The sequence below is a fragment of the Pistacia vera genome, unplaced genomic scaffold (assembly GCF_008641045.1).
Source record: "Pistacia vera cultivar Batoury unplaced genomic scaffold, PisVer_v2 Contig233, whole genome shotgun sequence".
Taxonomy (NCBI): domain Eukaryota; kingdom Viridiplantae; phylum Streptophyta; class Magnoliopsida; order Sapindales; family Anacardiaceae; genus Pistacia; species Pistacia vera.
The window spans coordinates 546,031-561,114 of NW_022196039.1; the positions used below are offsets into that span (position 1 = coordinate 546,031).

Genomic DNA, 15,084 nt, shown 5'->3' on the forward strand with positions numbered 1-15,084 from the left:
AAACTTATCCAAGCATAAACAAAATTTGAACACTGAACCCTTACTTGAAGGGAGACAATGTGCTTTCATGCATTCCCCTCCCTACATAGAGCCGAGGCTGCAAGGTGAAAGGGATACAGTCATACTCGTAAATCAACCATAAGATGCAAACCCCAATGAAGTCTAACCACATAAAATAAAATCTACAAACCTGTGAGCACCGCATCATGAGCATGATAATCCCAAAATTAGATCTCTCCAGGAATCGACGAATGAAAGGGAAAAGAAACAAAACAGCAGCCAACATATATGGAGACAAATAGATAACAACTGTAAAACCCCATTCCTGATTTTAGTTAGATCATGAATTGTATTTAGTTAATTAATTCTTTTTTTTTTTAATTTGATTTTTGGTATTGTGGTAAGATAGGGGTATTTCTGTCAGTTTTTAAAGCTGCGTTAAGGGGTGAAATCGAAGAAATAAATCCTGATGGATTTGCATGTATCAAGAGGGAAAAATTTGGACATTTGTGCTAGGGAAAGCTTATGTGGCGGGGTTAACTGAAATTTAGAGAATTTGGGGGGCAGAAATAATTTCAGAAAGCTGTTTTTGTTTAAAAGAAGAAAACTGGGCAGTTCGCCCAAATGAAGAAGAAGAAAACGAGAGCAGAAGAAAGAAAGAAGGAGAGAAGAAACAGTGGGTTCGGCCGAGAGATAGAGTGAGAGAGGAAGAGAAGAAAAAAAAAAAGAACAACAAAGAGAAAGGGAGAGGATATATTAGTTTTTGAGTCTGTGAACAGTACATCATCAAATCGTGATCTGGAGCTCGTCTGCCGTCCGATCGTTCTGATTTTTGGAGATGTTGTTCATGAAACACAACTCTACATTCTGAACGGTGGAGATTGAAATCCAAGCACTGTAATAGGCAGCCAATTATAGGATTAGAAGAGTGAGTGGATTAACCAAAAAGTGTTTTAAAAACTTAATTCCTGTTTGCATGTCAAGTTATTTATTTCTATTATAATGTTTTGGGTGCAAAATCTTGAGTTAAGTATTTTATTTGCTAAAACTTATCTTGCATGTTTCGGCTGAGCAAATTTTGGGTGATAATGAATTAGATCTTGTTCCAAAGTAATAAGTTTGCATGCTGCATGTTATTTAAATATATGTATATGTCTGTCTCATGAAATTTGATGTTGATGGCTGCTTGATTTGGGGTGTGGTGGCACTATAGAGAGAGTTGGGTTCGGCTTATGTTGAAGGGTGGAGAAAATTATATTATGCAGAGTTTGGTAACGGGAAATGTTGGTGTTGGCTTATTAAATTGTTGAATGGAATATATATTTATTTAGAATGAGACTTTATCATATAATTAACTCTTTTCTTTAGTTATATACACATATAGGTTTATAAAGGTGCATTTGGTGTTCTGTTCTTAAAAAAAGGGCTGCTGGCTTAAATTGGAGATAGTTTGCTAATCAAAGACTGAGTGGGAATTGCACCAAATCCTTTACTAAAGATTGAGTTTTTAAGCTTGCATGTTACTTTTAAGTTATTGCCTTTCAATCACTTGGAAATTATGTGTGAATTGAATAATTAAAGATGTTAATTTCATGGAAAGTGACGGGTTAAGGTTGTTGGAATTTCGTTTTTTTTTGAAGGTTAAATAAAAAGGGGTTAAACTGTCAGTTTTGAAACATGTTTTACAGTTTGCATTTTCAGCCCTATATGTGATTTTTGAATATTATGTCATATAGTATGATCTGTAGGCACATACGTAATATACTATTGACTTCCATGTTACTTGAGATTATGCATGAGTATGTTGTGGTGCTAAAACCACCCTACAAAGTACCCATCCCCCAGAGATACAGATTTTTTGGCTCTGCCCGAGCGATGCAGGATTCCGCCGGGTATGACAGTTTCAGATTTTGGCTCTGCGCATGTGTATGGCAGATTTTATTGGCTCTGCCTAGGCGTTGAGTGGTCCGCTAGCTATGACAGTTTTTAAGGCTCTACCCGCGCGATGATAGACCTTCCCGGGTATGACAGGTACGTCCCTCGCTCTGCCTGCGTGTGGGATGCCCACCAGGTATGACAGATTTTCCCGAGGGTACTAGTTGTGGTGAGAGTTTTTAATAATAACTGTTGAGGTTTTATACAGAATCTGATACAGTTAAAGGAAGTAAGTCAGAGTACAGTTTACTGAGTGCAGGATGATTAGAAATAAATTATATATTGTATGCGAGAAAGGGGTGGTTGTTCTATTGCATATTCATAAAATTATATTGTTGCCATGATTTGCTTGAAAATTGTTGTATGTTAGCATTATTCTTTTTTTTTTTTTAAAAGAACTTTTATAAACCTCCCCCTTTTCCCCACTCACTGAGTATTTCAGCTCACCCCTTTTTAAATGTTTTTCCCCCCCTACCAGGACCTTCCGGAGATCGTGCCGAGCAGTGAGCCTCCGCTCAGGGTTGTGCCACGCGTTGACATCTTCTATGTGGGTTTTATATTTATGTCGCATTGTAAAATTTGGACTTTCGTTTCAAGAACTCATGTTTTCCATCATGTATTTCCTTTTGTTTCATATTTTGGAATGTGTAGTATAAGTGGAAAACTTGATACCACAAGTTTCCCTAACTCTTTTCTTTTGTAAAACGAAAGATGATGCATGTCTTTTTTTGAGATGTTGGAAATGGAAATACTATGATGTTATTCAAGAAAAGTATGTCTTTAAACAGGTTTCGCAATTTTTCTACATGGCACGTCTCGGGTATCCGAGTCTTGTGGGAGCACCCGGATCCTACAGGATGAGGAAATTTGGGACGGGTTGTGTCAACAACAGCCAAAATAAACAAGGAGGGTGAATTTGCACTACTACCAAACCAACTTTTGATGGTTTGGGCAAACCCTGAAGGATTCTCCCAAGCATCGACATAAGTGACTGGTAGCACAATCACCCAGGCAACAGCTGAAACAAGTTTTAAAATGTATCTCAAGTTAATATGGAATGACATGCTCCGTTGCGCTTTCCAACTAAGAATTACATAAGGACAGCTACATAACAAACAATAGAAATCATCACATGATAGCTTTCAGTAAGTAGAGATCCAGTATAATAAAAGAACAGCAACTTTCCACTCAATACAAATGTCTTCCAGTTTGATTATGAAGTTAACTATACCATGAGATCTAAATGTTATTATACACATATGGATGGAGAGTATAGAGACAGAGAGAAGGAGAATAGTTAATTAATATGGATCACAATAGAGCAAAGAATTAGAAAAATAAGAAACAAAATTGCAAACTAACAGTCACAGCAGAAAGTAGATCAGATTTTAACACCAGAAACTTAAATGTGGCTAACAAGTTTTGGCAAAAATTTTGAGGACAAAAGATCATACCATAATATAATTATTGAAAATTGAACTTCATCACAGGCATAAATATTAATAGGAAATATTATAACTTATCATATAGCTATAATCACCAACTCAATATTTAAGGAATTGTCACCTCACACAGATAATGAGAAAAAAAGGCAACTATGAAGCAAAACAGAACTTGAAAATAATTACATACAATGTTACCCCCGTAATTTAAACTTGATGAAGGCACTGTTAATGTGCCTTAAAGAAACAACCGTTACTTGGAGAAGAATGGGCGTTCTTGTTACCCAGAAAATTTGTGATGTGGAACAGGCATAGGGAATGGGCATTCCGTATGGAACGGCATGCATGGAAGAGTGTCATTTTGGACAGAACCATGAACGGCCTGTGGAACGGCGTCGTTCATGCTTGGAACGGCTTGCCTGGAGAATGGAACGAGCGTTCCTTGTCTTCGAACGGGCATTCCAGGTTTGGCCCAAAAAGGGGTGAAATTATCAGTTATTGAAGTATTAAACCGGGGTCCTAGGTGAAGATATAAAGTATGGTAGACTTTTTGGTAAAGAATGACAAATATAGGGCTTGTACGGAATTGCCGAGCTGTTAGGGAGAGATAGTGCAAACATTTAGGGGGCAACATGATATTTGTCAGGCGCTCACCTTTTATCCAGATAATGCCGTCGGGGAGAAATAAAAAGAAAAAAGAAAGGAAGGAAAGAAAAGAAAAGAGAAAGGGAAGAGGAAAAGAGGAAGGAAAAGAAAAAAAGAAAGGAGGACGAGGAAGAAAGTGTAGATCGGCTGGAAAAGATGAATGAAAAGTGAAATCCAACTTCAAATTTCGTGGTAAGCTTAGAAATTTGGGTATTTTCCTCACCCTAGCCTCTTTATTCATTAACTTAAGGTTTTAAGCTTAATCCTTCTCTATAGAAGAAGACTGATTCTTAGAGGAATAGCACCTTGGGGTTGAGCTTCCAAGTTGTGAGTGGAAAATAAAAAACCGTAACTTTTATTTTTAATGAAAATTATCTCTAAAGTTTTATTTAAGCATGCCTATTGTTTTAAATTGCCCAAATTATTTGATTTCTCTATAAGAATGAGGTTTATTGCATATTATTGTTGAATAAATGTTAGTTTACATGTGATAGATGAATTTTGATGTTTTTGGGCAATGGTTTGATGATGATGCGAAAATGGGTTAAATTGCCATTTTGAAAAACATGTTTGGAAACTAATATTTTTACCCCTATGTTGCATGTCATATTTTATTGTTACTATATATGTTTCCACCACGAGAAAAGGCATGAGTTTTGTGATGAATGATGTTTGGATATGTACCCCTCCCCTCATATTCAAATTGGCTCTGCACATGTGTATGATTGGTTAGAGTGCTTTGCTCAAACGATGCGAATTCTGTCGGGTATGACAATTTATGATATTTGGCCCGATCGATGCAAATTCCGTTGGGTTTGATAGTTTTTAGTGCTAGAGCGATGTGAATTCCACTTGGCAAGATGGATTTTAGTGGTTCTACATGTGCGATAATAGACCTTGTCGGGTTGGATAGATTTACCCCTGGGTATTAGGGGTGTTAAAAAAAAAAAAAGAATGTAGAAACCAAACTGAACCGAACCGGATTTTCGGTTATCCGAAAAACCGATTTGGTTTCGGTTCAAAGAAAATAAAAAATCGAATTTTCGGTTCGGTTACAATTTGGGAGAATATGGAAACCGGTTTTACTAACTGGTTTATTATAAAAATATTACATTAAAATAAAAAAAAATTATGGTTTATTATAAAAATATTAAATTAAAAAAAAATATTAAATATTAAATTAAAACCGGTTAACCGTTTTTACTTACTTCCCCTTAACTGGTTCGGTTTTGATTCAGTAAAATTCCTTAACCGAAAAACCAGTTTGGTTCACAAAATTGGTTAATTGGTTTTGAATACCCCTATTGGTTATTAGTTGTGGTGAGAGATTTAGTATTGGTTATGAAAGATGATTTAGATTTATATAATATGTTTATAGAAATGAGATTTTATGAGTGTCTTTATTGCATAGTGAAATGTTTTAGATAATTACAACATGTTTATAGAAATGTTGTTTTCAATAAAGCATGAGCATTTTAGTATACTTTTAAGGTTTTTCATAAAGGTGTTTTACAAAGCATCCACTCATTGAATACTTTTAGCTCACCCCTTTTTTTCAAATGTTTTGCATGTCATGTTTGGTTTTCCGCTGCAAGAATGTGTATTATTTTCGGAATACTTTATCTTTTGGATTGTAAAAGATAGTGAAAAACTGATATCATACGTTTCAAATTGTAGAAACGCTGTTGTATTTGAATTATTCGCAAATAATGTTTTATGATGAAAAAAGTAGTGCTTGTAAACGTTTTAGATTTAATAAAAATAAATGTTGAACTAAGAATTGAATGCATACATCTACCTTGCCCAAGATTGAGTATAGCAGCAGTTATAAAGGCGCTTAATACTTTCTTGAATACTTCGCCATCGAATACTCCATTTAGTTGGCCCGAACCATTCCAAGCAACAATAACCATAACCTTTCAAGAAAACACGGCCACCATCAGCAAAGTTGCAAGATTAATCACATGAAAGGAATATACAAGGAAATTGAATACAAGACAGGAAATAGGGGTACCTGTAAGCACAGAATAAAGAAACTCCACATTCCATCAAAGCTTCTGAAAATATGCCAGAATCTCCACAAAATTAACTTTCCCCATCCATCGATCCCTCTAAGCTAGCTTGTTCTCCTAAATAAAAAGACAATCAATCATACGCTAAGGCTTCATGGATGAGGATGACTCCAGGAAAAAGAAAAAGGAAAACAGTGAGTAGCAAGCATAGCTTACCCCATTTTTATCATGGAGTTGTTCGATCGGTAGACAAAAGAAATCAGCATCTGCAGCCGGAAACAATCAACAGACCTGTAATTAAAAGCACAGTGAATTTTATCTACAAAAGAATGTCTAATAAAGAGAATAAATGGAAGTCTAATACCAGAAGTATTCATTTAAATCGTCATAATTCCTCCATTGAGAATGTTTTGACTTTCCTTTCTGGCTTCGTTCGGCTTCCTGTCAAGAAACACAATCATAATGATCTTTTTTCAATATCTATGCAAAAGGAAATACAAAGGGGCGGAATGAACCGAACAGGAAATACAACACTCAAAAACTTATTGGCCTTTCAGAGATATCATATAGCATGCATACCCTTGCAATCACTTCATATATAGGCGTAACAACTTTCCTCAAGAAAGCTTCTTCATCATCTCCATAGGCTGGCTTCAAATGCTCTCCTGTCATGGGACAGACATTTACAGCAAGCATATCATACAATTCAAACGCCATCTACAATAAGCAAAGCACAAAAGCTATTAGCATTCAAATGGAGCAGAAAATTTCCGTGAAAGCATTTTATCTGAAGAGGATGAGAAATCCATTGGCAAAGAATGAAACAACATTAATACAAAAAGAAAATGAAAAACAGATAGTATCATTTCAACACGCATATAAGCTTGTTGTAGCAGTTGTTGAATATTACCACTTTTCTAGATAAAAAACTGGTGCAATACAGGAAGATGAGAATATTTGAAAACATACATGGTGATAAATATAACAAAGACATTCTGGCATGAATCTCAAATTTGCAGCCTCCCCCCAAATTAGAAGATAGAGTCCCATATAGAGTAATTTACGCTGTTGCACCTCCTGCTGTATGGTTGGTAACCTGCAGCACTTGAACCAACTAATTAAAACAGTAAAACACATATACATGAAAACTTATTTCCTTGCTAAACCTGGACGAGGCTTTAATCACACACCCTCTCTCTCTCTCTCTCTTTCTCGTTCATTTTTTTCCCCCCGATAAGAAGTCCTGTTGCATTTTCAAAACCGTATCCGATTCAATTTATTATCACTATGCCCAACACCTCCTATTCATATGAAAAATTAAGTTACCTGTGATTTATATTTATCTCAAAATAATAACTAGAAGATGAAAAATAAAGCCACTATGAAGCAAACATAAAAGTATCTAGTAACTGCTTCAGTGGCCTTACCAAAGACTACTTTTCTGATCCAAGTATTTGCACCATTTTTTGTAGTTCTTGAAGAGTTTCTTCGTCACATCTGTCAGCGCTTGATCATCCAACTAAGTAATAAAATACAGCATATCAGATGAAGATAAAAGAGGAATAAATAATTTTGTAAGAAGGCACCCTGAAAGCTGTGAGTACTTGCATGTCTACATAATTTAGAAAGGATTTTAACTAGAACCAAAAACTCGAAATCATATTGTAGTCAATATGAGAGCAATAATGTTGTGGCCACCATCAACTGCATAATAGTGGCTTTAAAAAAGAACAAAGTACATTCCCTAAGAAACTGTATTATGGTAAAGGAAAAACCTTGGGTTGTTCATCAGACTCTGGAAACTGCTGTATGTGGACATTTGCAAGTAATAAGATTAGGTGCTCCCTTTGATTAGCCACATTATCCTTCTGCACAATTATGAGACAAGAATAGTTCAAGAAAACAAAAGGAACTTGTTGATGCGTGATTTTGACACCAACCAAACGCACGTGTGAAATGCTGAGTTGGCCTAGAAGACACACGTGGATGAGAGAGTGAGAGTAAAAGCAATGGAGAACAGTGTTTAAAGTGGTTCGGATGCTCAAGGAAGCAAATCCTATGTCCACTGATTTTGTATTAATAATAGTGGTCAAGTCGCGTTCAGTGGGCTGACTTACAAATGATTACATGAGAGAGAGAGAATGCTATTTTTCTTTACAGAGATTAGCTAATCTTCCAAATGAGAGAGGAGCTCTCAATTTATTGTGGGATGGATTAAGGTTATGATTACTAAATCTGTGAGTTGGTGGGATTATCTGTGCAAATCCTTCTTTATGTCCCATTGCCCAACTTCTAGAGTGATTTACGCGATTTGGTGCAGGGATTAGACACGTGGAATCACTCTAGCTTCTGGCTAGTTTGACGTGCACCCACTGCCTTGACAGGAGCGTGCCATCCATGCCATTGTGTGACGTGGCCGCCTCTGACTGCGGACCTATCTAAGCTCTGACTTTTTATGCTAACTGGTTCTTGCGTCAGCCTTACTTTTTCAGGCATAGCAGAAGTCCCTTAGTTTTTAAGGTTTGAGGATCGAACCTTGGAAACTATAATTCATGCCGTGACAAGACGCCTTCGAGGAAATTCTGGTGATTCCGACCTGATTAAAAAGAGGTCGAGACTGCGCTTTTATGCACGCGACCTGATACAGTCTGCTTATGGATGAACGACCTGATCTTAGACCATACCAGTGCTTTGATTTCGATTTTCCGAAGTTCACGACCTGATTATACTTGGAATTCTCCTCTGGACAAGGGATTGGGCTGTTTCGAAACTGAATACTCATCGAGAGTCACATCGCTTTGCGATCGATGGGGTAGAATCGAGGAGTCACGTCGCTTCGTGACTGACCAAACGAAGAGTGTTCTACATAATGATCTCTTTAGACGTTACCTGTCGCATTTTCGTAATGGATACATTTAATGAAATGCCTTCTGCTTTGACTGACATGTCCTGTGCGCAATAAATGCCAACCATGCGCATTAAATGCGTGACATGTTGAAATGATATCCCCTATCAGAGCATTAAATGCAGATTGGGGCGCATTTAATGCGGAAGGAGAATGTGTCGTCGCTTGAGTTTTTCAATGGAGAAGGACGGCGATTTGGTTTTCTTGGAGCGTGACGGTCACCCTTCCTCGCGGATTTGCGACATGTGGTCGCGATCAACGGTAAGATACATTTTTCTGCCTAAACGTCGTTTGATTTCAGGAAAATCAAGCGCCAGTTCTTTTTGCTATAAAACCCAAGTTCATTTCAGGCAATGTCACCATACTCATCTTTTCAGAGAGAGCAAGAGACTTTTGCAAACTTGGATTCTTTCCCTTCCAAACTAGCGCGTATCTGATATTTAAAGCAGAAGGATTCATCTTCATATTTCAAGAGGTAAGGATCGCTTTCTGTTTTTATTTCTTACTCCCAGTAGTTGATAAATGATATCAGTCTGCCCGTAGTTGATCGGAGATGAAATGTTCTTGCTGGGTTCGAGCCACGAATGGCTGCTCGAAACATTCTGTTAGGGTTTTTCTGGGATTTAGGAAGGGAAGTGTTTGCTTTCCTCCACGTCATCGTACGAAATAGTGTACGAGGGCTAAATGATTCCCTGTTGTTGCTTTTGCAGACTGTAGTAGGATGGACCCCTCAACGACTAGATCCGAGGAAGGGACTAGTTCGTCTACACAGGATGCTCCTACGAGTCCCATTCAAGAGATCTTCTCGGTACTTACTGAGGATGAGCTCGAAAGGGTGATAGACCAATACGCTATCCGTGGGGAGGTCTTTTGTGATAGGACATGCATAGCTCGGTATCTGCCACGTGGGTTGGCAACATCTCCGAGGAAATCTTCAAGGGTGGGGGGTTGATCCCTTTCCACCCTTTTTTCAGGTCAGTCCTGGATCATTTCAGGATCGCGTCGATGCAACTCACGCCGAACGTGTACATGATTGCGATTGCCATGTACATCGCGTGTTGTGAGAACGGGTTGGGCGAGCTAACTGCGGTAGAGCTTGGTTGCTCGTATATCCTAAAAAAGAGCAAGGACAAGGATTCCTTCTACCTGTCCAAGCGACCTACTATAGCAGCGGGGATACACAGTTACCCTAGCAACGCAGGGGCCTACGAGACGAAGTTTTTCCCTTAACGAATTTATTGACTGTTTCTTTTGCTTACGATCTGTTTATTTTTCTGGTAGTTAACAAAATGACCAATTTAGACCTGCTCGTGGACCCGGACAGAATCACAGCTTTCGATTTCCTGCCTAAAACGAGTCGCGATGCAAAGCTGCTCGTGACAACCACGAATCTGCGGAGATACGGTTTCTTCAACGTAGACGCGACCTTAGAGCCCCCATCGAGTAAGTTGCGTTAACTGGGTCTTTTTCGATTGCGCAATGAACTATTTTTACTAACGACGTTCGCATGCAGCAACCATGCCTTCGAAGGTGCCAAGGTCTCCACGACGAAGGCAGTTTACTTTCCCTTGAGCGAGGACCACTAGGACAACCAAAGCTGCTCCTAGTGGTCCCCCGACCGAAGGGGCAACATCGGGGGCTTTGACGCGTCCTGTTGAGACTTCCCAACCTTTGGTGGGCCCCCCAGTTTGACCTACGGGCGCCTCCCAGCCTTCGACTACTCGCCCGAAGCAAAAGACAACAGCCCAGCAACCTAGGAAGAGGTGAAAGATTCAGGTCGAAGACTTAGAGTCCAAACCGAAGGATTTGGGCATTCAGCCCAAGAGGTCGCAGCCAGGTATTCCCACTGCTTCAAGAGCATCTCGAGCAGGGCAAAGCGAGGTCGTAGGCACTAGAAAGAGGTCGGGTAAGGAACCGGTGGGTGACACCCCTGTCGAGGGCACCGGCAAGGACACTCTAGTGCTGGACTTGTTGGGACAATTGTCGGATCATTTGCAGCCGGTGGTCTTCACCCTGTTGGAGTGCGGACTCGTAGAAGTATTTGAAGAGTTCATGGGTTCCAATCATGTGGACTTGATGTCCACATCAATCCAGCACATAAGCAAGGTAAAACGAACTGTCTTCAGCGAGGACTTTGCCTTTTCGTTCTTGGTAGGAAACTGACATTATTCTTCTTATTCACAGGCTCTGCTTTCCATGCAACTATCCCTGCAAAAGGTCCAGCTGGGAGCTGCTGCGGGAGAGGTCGCGTTGAAGGAAGAGAATGTGCGGCTCAAGCGGGACCTGGAAGCTGTCGAAGTAGAAAAGAAGCTACCTACTAAATCGGGGAACCAGTACCTGAACGAAAGGAATGCGGCTCTTCGCACGGTGGATTTTCAAAAGACCGAGCTCGAGAAGCATGGGGAGGAGATAAAGGAACTCCAGAGGACTATAGCCAGGCTCTCTAGGGAGGTCGGCGAGAAAGACCAAGAGCTCAAAATGACCTCTCAACGGGCCTTACGAGCAGAGCAAGAGAGAAAGGCCTTCGAGAAGCAAAGGCAGGCTCTCGAGGCCAAACTCCAAGCAAGTTAGGGAAGAGTTACTTCACTGACCAAAGAGATGCAGAGCCAAGTAGCGGAGATCGAGGCAAAGGCTGCTGAATGGGCGATTGAGTTCATCTATGCCTTGCGGCTGAAGAATCCGAAGATTGATATGTCCGACCTCCCGGAGGATTGGCAGGAAACTCTCATATCCATGGCGTGGCTCGATGATGAGGAAGCAGCGGAGGTCGCCCGAGGATTTGATCAGGAAGAGGCTTCGGGATATGCCCCGGAGAAGCCCACAGCCGACCATACGAATGGCGACCAGCCTTGAAATGACGAGGTCGGGCCTCCAGGAGTTAGGGATCAAGGCCGATAATTATAATTTATTTTGGGGATCTTGTTCGCTGTACTTATTAATGAAATGCATCTTTCTTAATCTCTCGAGCACTTATGATTTCTGTACCCCATGTTATATATGAGATCGTATTCTAACTGTTTATAACAGTAGAACAAGTCTATGCGAACATGATTACAACATGTCTATGCGAGCAAAATTACATGTGGAAAGATATTACAATAGAATAATACACTTGTTATTTACAAAGATTGCGAGAAATAAAATCTTTACAAGGAAAGATTGAGTTTGAAATTACTGATAATATGGTCGGAGGTGCTTAACATTTCAAGCTCAGGGTACTTCGGAACCATTCAGTCTTTTGAGATGATAAGTCCCCAGTCTTATCACTTTGGCAATGTGGTATGGACCTTCCCAGTTCGGTCCTAAAACTCCAGCACTTGGTTCTCTAGTACCGAGAAGAACTTCCTTCAAAACAAGGTCGTTGACCTGGAAGTCTCTTCTCTTGACCTTAGAGTCGAAGAACCTCTTCACGCGCTGCTGATGGGCTGCTATTCTTAGTTGAGCCTTGCTACGATGTTCTTCAACTAGGTCCAGACTTGTGCGCATAAACGCTTCATTGTCGACTTTGTTGTACAGGTCCCTTCGAAGTGAACCAGTTCTTACCTCCACAGGGATCATCGCTTCGCAGCCATATGCTAGCGAAAAAGGGGTTTTTGAGGTAGAGGTTCTCGGAGTTGTTCTATATGCCCATAGGACTTCGGGGAGGTCGTCGGCCCAATTCCCCTTGGCTGCGCCAAGCTTTGCCTTCAGAGTGTGCTTGATGGTTTTGTTGATAGCTTCAACTTGACCATTTGCTTGTGGCCTTGCGATTGAGGCAAATTTTTTATGAATACCCAGCTCGTCGCAAAACTGCTTGAACTCCTCGTTGTCGAATTGTTTACCATTGTTTGAGAAAAGAGTATGAGGAATCCCATAACGGCACACAATGTTCTTGAAGACGAAGTCCTTGAGTTTTCTGGTCATGATCGCGGCTAATGGTGTTGCTTCGACCTATTTGGTGAAGTAATCCACTGCGACCATGACATACTTTACTCCCCCTTTGCCAACTGGCATGGGACCGATGAGATCGATTCCTACATGGAGAATGGCCAGGGGTTGGTCATGGTTATCAGCTGGTGGGAAAGAGCTCGCGGTATGTTCACGAACCACTGGCACTTGTCACACATTTTAACAAAATAGTAGGTGTCTTCTTGGATTAGGGGCCAATAGTACCCTTGACGAATAACTTTGTTGGCAAGAGATTGTGCGACGGTGTGATTACCGCAGATCCCTTCATGTATCTCCCTCATGATGTAATCTGCCTCTTCGCTGGTTACACATCGGAGGAGAGGAGCACTAAACCCTCGCTTGTACAGCTGGTCTCCAATAAGGGTGTAACGAGCATATCTTGTTTGCAGAGTCCTTGCCTCGACCTTATCATTAGGCAAGGTCCCGTCCCTGAGATACTAAATGATAGGAGTCATCCAGGAATCTAATTCAGATACATTCACGACTTGTGCGATCGGGCTGATACTGGGGGTCTCGATGAATCGAACAGGAATGCTCTCCGGTGCATCTAAGTCCAATGACGAGGCTATCCTTGCCAAGGCATCTACCACAGAGTTGCTATCTCTAGGAATTTGTGTGATCGTGAAGTGCTTGAACAGTTCGAGTGCGGCCTTAGCTTTCTTCAGATAGCTGATCATATTTTCTTCCTTAGCTTGGTACTCTCCCAAAATCTGGTTAACGACTAGCATGGAGTCGCTGTGGATACTGATCGTGGTTGCATCCATTTCTCTAGCCAGCCACAGTCCAGCGAGCAGAGCTTCATACTCGGCCTTATTATTGGTTGCCTCAAAACCAAACCGGAGAATGCCATAAATGCGAGCCCCTTTAGGACTCAAAAGGAGAAGACCTGCCTCGACCCTCTTTCTGTTTGATGATCCATCGACGTAGAGGCTCCAGGTCGATAGATTTTGAGCAGTTTCCTGAATGACTTCGCTGGGCTATTACTCTGACTCATTCATCAAATGATATGAGAATTTTGATATGAAGTCGGCAACAGCCTGCTCTTTGAGAGTTGATTTCGGTCTGTACTTTAGATCGAACTGACTTAATTCCATGGCCTATTTAACCAACTTACCCGACGCCTCCGGCTTCTGGAGGACCTGCCTGAGCGGGTAATTAGTCATTACATGGATCGTATGGGCGTGGAAGTAAGGTCGCAACTTTCTGGAAGCGATCAGCAGGGCATAGACTAACCTTTCCATTTCTGGATATCGTATCTCGGTATCCAACAGACCCTTGCTCGCATAATACACTGGCCATTAGACCCTGTCCTCTTCCCGAACTAAGGCTGCACTAACTGTGAACTAAGAGACGGACAGATATAGGGGGAGAGGCTTGGACAGAAGAGGTGGCTTCCCGAGGTGCTCTTGAATACTTTGGAATGCCTGTTCGCACTTGGAAGTCCACTCAAACTTTTTATTGGCGCTTAGAACATTGAAGAATGGCAAGCAGCGATTTGTTGCCCTCGATATGAAGCGACTGAGTGCCGTTATTCGCCTATTGAGGCTCATAACCTGCTTTTTGTTGGTCGGGCTTTTCATATCGAGGAGAGCTTGGATTTTCTCGGGGCTGATCTCTATTCCCCGTTGGTTAACCATGTATCCTAGCAATTTTCCTGAGGATACTCTGAATGAGCACTTGAGGGGCTTTAGCTTTATTCTGTATTGCCGGAGGATGTCGAACATCTCAGCCAGATGTGCTATGTGATTTGAAGCGACATGCGACTTGACCAGCATGTCATCTACATAGACCTCTATTGATTTTCCAATCTGTTCGGAGAACATTCGGTTAACCAGCCGCTGGTAAGTTGCATCGGCGTTCTTGAGGCCAAAGGGCATAACTTTGTAGCAGTACATCCCCCGATTTGTAACAAAGGATGTATGCTATTCGTCCGACGCATACATCGGAATTTTATGGAGGAATTTGATTGTATCCCGCGTACAGGTCCATAAAATTCAGCAGCTCGTGCCCAGAGTTGGCATCCACGAGCTGGTCGATTCTGGGCAGGGGAAAGCTATCTTTTGGGCATGCCTTGTTGAGGTCGGTGAAGTCGACGCAGGTCTGCCATTTGCCGTTGGGATTTTTTACTAGAACCGGTTTGGCAACCTAGGTCGGATAGAGTGCTTCTCGGATGGATCCATTTCAAAGAAGATTATCT

The 15,084-nt window shown here is 41.0% G+C and overlaps 1 pseudogene; it reads right to left on the reverse strand.

Annotated features, from left to right (window-relative positions):
• The window catches only part of LOC116131368, a 61,219-nt pseudogene that overhangs the window by 9,488 nt on the left and 36,647 nt on the right, over nucleotides 1-15,084 (reverse strand).